Here is a 9,420-nt window from a genome sequence, read left to right as displayed (position 1 = left end):
ATGAATATGAAAATAAAAAAATTGTAAAAATATGAAAGTGGGATACTTACTCAGTTTGAAGGTAATCTAAAAATAAAGAAAGAACAAATTAAAATAAAAAAATACACACACACACACAAACAAACATATATATATATATATATATATATATATATATATATATATATATATATATATATATATATATATTATTGATCAAGACAAATTTACACGGTCGCGACACTGGACATGCTAATGTGCCGGATAAGTGGTCAGTCAAGACCATAAGTCCTCGTTAGGAGACTTAATAATATCTAGAGGTATATATGTGTGTATATGTATATATGTATGTGTGTATGTCAGGTCATGTTATATGCTACTGGTACCATGTAACCCAGTTCTACCTGCCTCATGGTCGGGTCACCGGTGACTAAACTGGTTCCCCCACCAGACTTGTTTGATGAGAAGGGTGGCTAGTCTCCTTGTAGGATTAAAAACAAGACCTTCCAAAGAGCGAATGAACTCTTTTTCGAGGTCAACGACCAACTAGCACCGTGTGTGTTTGTGTGTATGTATGTGTGTGTTGGGGTGGAGAGGGCTCCCGTAAGCCGTGGTGAAGGGCAACCTTACTAGTAGAAGCAAATCTCTGATTAAAAAAACATAAAGCGGGAGACCAGTACCCGCATTAAGCTGGTTTGCAGTTTAACTTATTGCTGGCTATCTTGCTCTTCCAACATTTTGTACCGAGAGAGAGAGAGATTAGCTGTCGTATAAAGCTAAGACTCTGTAACATCATCTGTGTACAGATACTCCCTCGGGAATTTGTCTATTAAAATGATCCTGTGGCGATGGAAGTCATTTTTGGGCTCATGGACTTTAAGTGTCAGGGAGTGGCACTCGTCTGACAAGACGTTGCAATCATCATATAGCTGGGTGTGTGTATATGCATGTATAATTTTACGTATGTGTATGTACTACATAAGATTATGTTTTAAGTATACTAATAATGTATTCTCCTTAGATCAACCTTTCTCATTAATAAGTAATTTCTGCTCGATCTTTTTCAGAACAAATTTCCTGTTTTGACAACTCTCCTGTCTCCTTTATAGATTGTTGATTTACGTTTACCCTTCCTCTCAGTCGTCGTATTCTATAATTAACCGTTTTCTGTCTTCAATTACAATAACAATCTCGATTACACTGGATATTGTTCGCCGCCTTTTCTCGTTCTCTTTCTTTTTTTCACTTTCTTTTTCTACCTTCGCTTTCAATGATCGGAGTTTTAAATGTCACATAACATCTCTAACTCCTTCCCTATATTTTAGCACGTTATATCCTTTAAGTAAATTATTCTTTGATCTTTCATTTATGAACTGGACTTCATCAGTGGAAGTCTGATAACAACGTGTGATCTTGACCGACCACTTGTCCGGAACATTAGCATGTCCAGTATCGCGACCATGTAAAATTCTCTATATCAATAATATATATATATATATATATATATATATATATGTATACATATATACATATATATACATATATCAATAGAAAAATGTATCGTATTCTTTTTTATTGAACACTTTTAATAACTTTGTTAAATTCACGAGTTTTCTTTTGAAATACCTTTAACTTGGTGTATATAGATATACATATGCATATACAAAGAATATATATACATGATATATATATATATATATATATATATATATATATATATATATATATATATATATAAAATATCGGCGACTGTTGCTTCCAGTGATGTAGAGTTTATGTTCGTTTTGGGTTTTGACACTTCCTTATGATATTTTTCTACTCAAAGAATTTTCTCACTTTAAAAAATAAAAGAAGGAAACAAAAGGATTCGTATACGAGTATTGCTTAAAAAAACTTCTAAACTCTGTTTTCATGACAGTGGTAAACAGTCCAGCTATGACTTAGCAACCATCTCTTTCTCCCCCTCCTCCCACAATAATAACTTTGTTAAATTCACGAGTTTTCTCTTTAAATACATTTAACTTGGTGTATATAGATATACATATGTATATACAAAGAATATATATATATATATATATATATATATATATATATATATATATATATATATAAAGAATATGTATATGTACCTGTAATTGTGGAATTAAATCAAGTCAATTTTTAAAAATTACGAAAACTTTATAATTTGAAAAGGAATACAAAAATTTATAGTTTTTTTTTTCCTTGATACATGGATTTTCAATAAAATGATCATCTCATCAGACGAAATGATTTTTAGCAAAATAATGTTTGTAGGCAGTCAAAAATGTTGCTATTTAGCACATAGATTGAAAAACTAAAAAGCCTTTTATAATCTTGACTAGATTTATTTTCCATAATTTTTTTGGAATTTATACTACTGTCGACATAACTTGTAAGTGGGTAATAATGTTTTCACCTGAAATGTGTAGGTTTGTAAGATCATTACTCTATACGAGTAAGTACTATTTAACAAAAAGGTAGACCCCCCATTTGTTTTATTAGTATCAAAATTTCTCTTCAAATTATGTGACAAAACTCATTGATGATTTATATTAAATCACAATAGAAAAATTGATTATATAATGCTATAAATTGAATATTTTTTTTTAATTCTTTATGCTGCAATATTTTAAGTTTCAAATTTATTATATTTTTTACTAGAATATTTTGTCTTTTCTTTCCAGTTTTAACAACTAGTCCTTTACTTTTCCATGTTTAAGCTTAACCATATTACTTTTCCTGCTCGCATTTTTCTATTGTAATCTGTGATTTTTCCAAGCTTGTAATGAATTCACTTATTCTTTGTTTGATTTCAGTCTTAGTTTCTTGCCCCCATAAACATATATTCAATAAAAATGTTTGACACTCGTCTGCTTTCAATAGAATCTTCCCCAATTATCTCTCTTTCATGCTTCCTTTCTCTCTGTTTCACGAGTTACTTCTCTTTCCGCGACAGCAGTGAATTAGTAGCAATAGCAGTCGCTGAAGTGACGTGGTTTATACAGAAACCAGTCATAAAAGCGTCGCTCACATATTTTTACGATTTTGAACATCAGAAACTTCATCATAATTTTTGTTTTACTTAACGAAAATTGAAATTAAAAATTCACAATATAGTTGTGAAGGTGATCCATAAACTGTAATAATTGTTTGAAATTTGGTCGCAAAATGATTGAGCGATGCATGAAAAGCAGTTCTAAATGACTAAAACAGCCACTAAACCATGTATTCATTCATCAACACTCTGTATTTGCTATATTCATTTTCCTCCATGATTTCTTTATTTTTCCTCTTCCTACCACTTTGCGACCATCTCATTGTTTGTAATGTCTTAAAAATAAAAAAAGACATCTTTAAATTTCGAAATGAAAACTTTAAATAACTTTCCTTAAATGCAATATTTTCATACCATATAGAATAGAAAAATATTTAGAAGGAAACAAAGTACTTACTCTATTAAAAGTTGTCATTTAAAAAAAATCCAGGCTAAAAATTCTAAACATCTCAAAACAATAACAATTTGAGACACGGACAACTATAGTCCATACAAGCGAACTTGCAGTTAGTAGTTAGATTAGTTGAACATAAATCATTTTGTGTCCTATGCTTTCGCGAAAGGAATGATATAAGCTTTACTACAAAAGTTTGTCGATGCTAAATAATACGTAACGATTTCATACACTCATAATTATCCTGTTAAAGGATCTATTCGTGTTGATGTGACTGGTAAATTTTTGACTGTACAGTCATATAAAACATCTGTTGACAAAATAGCTGCAAAAATGCTCCAGAAGCAATACTTCATCCGTATAAAATCAAATACGCCCTAAGACCAACTACTATTGACATATTTGAGCAGATACTGCTCATAGTACCCTTTTTAGCCTTGAGGGATTCAAAAACGAGTTCGAAATCTTATAGACGGTGTCCTTTTGTCCGCCTTACAGCATGAATAGTGAAGATGGGTCTCCTTGCTGATTCAGTTGCTTGGAGACTTGGGTAGAAAAGTATTAATCAGGAATCCATTCTTGAAAATAAGCCCGGCAGGTGCGAGGCTAGAAACTGCCCCAGTACCTGTCGGGCTGAGGTACACCGTCTGGAGATCACCGAGGAGATCCACCCTCCCATGCCTTGCGACCCGGCTTTCGGGTGGAGTAAGTTCATGGCTTACTGCCTGAGCTGAGGTGCCATGAAAGGGGAATGCCGAAAGGAAACTCAGGCAAAAGTGCCGCTCCTTTAGAGCTTGCTTGACACCCCACTTTCTGGACCTTGTGTCACACAATGCTGTGGTTGGCAGCATGCAAGTATCTACCCCAACTTGTTTCTCATAGAAATAAACGATGCGAGCCTATCTCTGCTCTATCGTTATTTTCATGGCAAGTGCTCGAATGAACTACAGTCTATTGTGTCCGCTATAAAACATCCGCAACAAATTTTCATCTATAACTATTGTAAAGATTTTCTCTCTACTTGTATAATGTCCTTAAAATTAAACGCAAATTCCATGAACAAATTTTCTGTCCTAGAAGTGCACTGCGCTGAATTTCTATAATGCGGGGCTGCTGTCCAGTTGACTACAACATGGTTGTTTTCAATCCAATGTAAACAAGTTCGGCACTTGTGCAGAATTTGAACCCGATATAACAAACTGGCCGTTCGGAATATGATGTCAACCGCCGGCTTTCGCCAAGCGTTGCCGATTATCCAAGCATAACAACGTTTCACGAGGAAAATACTAAAGAAAACATTTAAATATAATAAAATCACCAGAAAAAATGTAACCAAAAGTTAAAAGAAACAACGACCTACAGTAACAATTGCTGTTTTTTTTTCTTGTAATAATTTTTTTAAATGGAAAAGATAAACAAGTAAGTTTATTTTTAACCATCTTTTTTTTTTTGCATAACAAAATTAAAAATATAAATAAAATCCCCAATTTTTTGTGTTTTCATATTTTTAGCAAAAGTTTTTAAAAAAGCACATTTTAAAATTTTTTTCCTGATTTAAAAAAAAAAATGTTCTACTTTATTTCTTACAGAAATGTAAAGTAAACTTATTTTTATTTGTTTGTTTTCTTTTCCCTATTTTGAGTTATTCTACCGTTTTAGGGCAGTTAACCATTTTTTTCTGTAAGAGATGAATCCTGTGCGTCTTTTATTTTTCTAAAGATGATTATGTGTGGTTTTTTCTTAAGTATGTTTTTTTTTTTTGCATTTTGTTTTCTTTACTTTTGTAACTAATATGCAGTAAAAAAAATTGTGTAATATTTTTGTTTCACGAACAACTTTTCCTGTGGGTTGGGCCTGGGCAACTGTTTTGTTTTTACTTAAATAAATTAAGACAGCCAAAATATTCCCTTAGGATTAGGTAAACTTCTCTACGGTCGCATCAGGTGATGAGACAATGTCAAAGTGGGATGAGAAGAGGCATCAGATGTGAAAGCATCTCGCCATTTCGCCAACCAGGTAGCTTTCCGATATATGGTTTAAGATAAAGACATCTTCCGGCCTCTGCAACTCTTGATTCAAGATGGAGATATTCATATTGTACAAAGCTGTTAAAAACAGTCGATTGAGGGTGTGCTGTTTACTTAATTTATTGATTTATTTTCTTCCAGTATTTTCCCCGAAGATCGTCTGCTCCTTTACCGCATATTGATTGACCGATCTGCGTCTTACGTCAGATTACAGTCACACCCGAGCACATAGCGCCATGTTCCGAGCAAAGCCGAGCGGAAGTTTAGTTACGCCGGGTTCTAATTCTACACAAGTACAACAAGCTCTTGTAGAGCCGTCTTCTTATATAATGAAATTCTACCCATTGTCTCACTGGCAACCTAACACTCACTAACATTATCCTCTAAGGCCTTCGGGCCTTACGATGACTCATTATAAAACAAAGTAACATTGGCTGTCATCGTCACGGCGAAAAAAGATCAAGTACTTAAGTATCCTTTTATGGCGATAAATCTCCTGTCAATATTTTCTTTTCTTGTGAACTAAATCACACTCAACTTGAATCAAATAAGTCAACGACGAACGTTAGTTTCTGTCAATCGAATTGAATGCGAACGCTTCAGTGTGTGATTATATTGATATTGGACGCCATTTGAACAATTGCTCGCGGTTTTAATAATCTAAATACTGATGTCTCAACCTATCGATCCATCGACATATTGATGAATGATAATGTCGCTGATTTGTTTTTTCCCTGTAGATTCATGTAAGTTAGGTCGTCACACACGATCTAAGAAAACAACGTTTCTTTGTTCTTTTCCACCTGCGGAGGCAAGCACTCGTAGGCATCATTTTTTTTTTCTCAACGGCATATTTCATTAAATAAAATGGACGGTTTTTTTTTCCTATTAATTCTATTTTCTATCCTATCCAACTTCCGAGTAACTGTCTTCACTTCTTACGGGAACTGGCTAATATACCTATTTACTATGCCTCCCCACGGGACAGAGTAAGACACCAGGGTCGTTTTTTAACGTGGAGAAAAGGTACAAAAATAAAAATTGTCTCAGTCGTGAAGGATTTCTCCTCCACCGAAAGAGAACAAGAAATAGAAGTGCAGCATCTGAAGAATACTACACTTTGATCTTGACCAAAAGGCCAAGCAAAACTGACTGATGTAATCTAAACTTCTGTTTTATTTAATGATATTTTTTTTTACATGGGGGTCACCACTTATCAAGGCCCAGGAGCCACTCGGGGATAAGGGTTATTGCGTGTACACTAATCAGTGGGATAGTATCGTAGTAATAGTTAGTATTGGGGATTTGATACGTGTCATTACTTAAGGGGGCGGTTCACCAGGAATTTGTTTGTGTTGGACTTGAAGAAATCCAAGTTGAATTCGGGGGGGGGGCAAGCGGCAGAGGGTTCCACAGCCGTGTAGTTCTGAGAAAGAAGCTTTGTTCATGGAATCTATGTTTTGATTGATATATATATATATATATATACATGTATATATACATGTATATATATATATATATATATATATATATATATATATATATATATATATATATATATATATATATATATATATATATATGAGTGGCTATTAATAAACTTTCCCATGAACCGGATTTTCCGAATGTTAACGAAGGTCTTTCGTCCCTTTATTGATCCTACCAATAAATTAATTTTGATATATTTAGCTTTACTAGCGGGACCTGTTGAAATTTCACAATGGCATGTTCCATACGTAAGATGTTGCTGCTAGGCATTCTATTCGTGAATGGAGACCTCGCGATATTATTGTAGCCCTTTTGTTAAACTGTAAACGTATGTATCTAAGTAATCTGGTTAATATAGTATCAGAATGTATCTGGTTATTATTGTTTATTTCCAATATCTATTATAGAGGGTGTGTGACACTTTTTCATTGTATGGACGCCGAGTGCGAACAGAAACCCAACGTTATCATTATGCCAATTTTAGACAGAACAGATACTATCCTTGCATCCTAACCAGAAGACAAAGAAGGTATATTTTAGTTTCACGCCCGGCTCAAAAGTGACAAGATTTTTCTTTTATATTGGTCTTCGGTGATCGGGAGATCCTATTTATTAAAAAGGAAGATAGAAAGTGACCACATACTACGGGCATTATAGTGGCAGAATCTATGTAGTAATTTAATGTTTGTAGAATATTATCACATTTTTCATCCTTTTTAATAAACAGGATCTCCCGATCGTTTAATTATTCATCTGAAAACTGTGACATAGCTACGGTAAAAGTAAATATATCGATTACCATTGGCAATTCTTCAAAATTTATGAGGATCCTCTAGTACATCCTTGCAATAGAAATATGTAAAAATATACACACACCTAATAATATGTACAGATCAATGTTTGTGTGGCACAATGAAGAAGCTCCATTTTGGGGAACCTGGGTGGTTACTGGAGAGTGAACCTTGTGCCAGAATTGTACTTACGACGGGCTGGCACAAATATAAAAAATGTCGGGCCTGCCAATTAAAAAGCTTTACAGGTGAGGGATGCGACCTGAGATTATTTATGTAATCAGGTGCACAGAGAATAGTCAAATCTGGATGCTGTCCTCGGAATTGAAAAACAAAATATTTCAATCACTTTGCTTTGTTTTTTGTTTTATAGCGTGTACGAATGTCTCTATCTCTTTATCTCTCTCTCTCTCTCTTGTTCTTCTCTCTTTCTAATCACTCTCTTTCTCTCTCTTTTAAAGATAGAAAGAATATTTCATACAGTTGAAGCTGGAGATGCGAGCAGGACGGGTCGTATGTCAGCGATGCATATAACAGTTTTGCACCGGCCGAAGACGGGCGTGCGAGGGATGTTTCGAAGTTGGAAATACTTTTTTTAATTGTAAAACAAAAGGAATTTTATTTTTATAGAAATATGTCGTGTCGCTTATTTTGTAAGTGTTCAATTTCAGCAAATCGGTCCCTGATATTAACAACAACTATAAAAACCTGCCCACAATGACTTCAAGTAGAGTAGTACCAGCAGATCAAGTCAAATCACCCCTAGCAATTCCATTGAACTCTCGAAGTAACAAACGTTTGTATCGTATCAACCACTTAGTTTAGAGGAACTGTGCCTCTCGTTTTAGCAAGTCTAACATCCGGGGAGCTGGTTAGCGTTCTCTGGACCGAACAGCAATTGCAAGAAACGTCTACACGACAAACCAAGTAATTCTCCCCATGTTCAGGACCGATTCTATCGTACCACCGTTGCAGTATTTATATCAAATATCAGAATGTCTTCAGTGATTTGGTTTTAGAACTTTAGATCTTGCAGTATGCTAAGAGAAGTCAGAAGTAACACAAATTCGGACGATGGTTATCAAATTTAAGGACGAATAAATTTTAACTAAAAAATTCAAATCAAGGCTAAAATTCTGCTGTGAATTTCAAGTCGCCTGATTGTATTCATTATTTGCCTGAGAATTTCATTTCATCAGATAGAAATACCAGAGGCAATATTTAATTAAGATGCATCTAATAAATTATTTATTTTTAATTAAAATATGATTGATATAAATTCGTCACAATGATCTCGCGTCCATTCGAGTTTGTGAATTAATTATACAACTTTAGCATCGTCTTCTTCTTCTTCTTCTTCTTCTTCTTCTATTTAGTCTCTTGAACAACCTGTTTTACTCCTGATGTGTTCTTAGAGCCATTAATCTGACTCGGATGTTCTCATTTTTGACGTCACATGTGTTGGATATGATGTTATATACTTGGTGTACAAATGAAGAGTCTGTTTACGTTTTCATATAACGGTTATATATATATATATATATATATATAATATATATATGAATATATATATATGAATATATCTAAATATATACATATATATATGAACATATATATATGTGAATATATATATATACATGCATATATATATATACATGAGTATAT

At 33.7% G+C, this 9,420-nt stretch overlaps 1 long non-coding RNA gene across 1 annotated transcript in view; it reads right to left on the bottom strand.

The window, feature by feature from the left end:
• Window positions 1-9,420, bottom strand: part of LOC145258025 (uncharacterized) — an 899,758-nt gene that overhangs the window by 864,427 nt on the left and 25,911 nt on the right. Inside the window, exon 2 of the long non-coding RNA XR_013864036.1 lies at window positions 51-66. This is a non-coding gene — a long non-coding RNA (uncharacterized LOC145258025). The remainder of the gene's footprint in view (window positions 1-50; window positions 67-9,420) is intronic.

Source organism: Euprymna scolopes, chromosome 33 (assembly GCF_053919585.1).
Source record: "Euprymna scolopes isolate OS-2025 chromosome 33, ASM5391958v1, whole genome shotgun sequence".
NCBI lineage: Eukaryota > Metazoa > Mollusca > Cephalopoda > Sepiida > Sepiolidae > Euprymna > Euprymna scolopes.
Note: the sequence above shows the minus strand (reverse complement) of the source record. Positions and strands in the feature narration are given on the sequence as shown.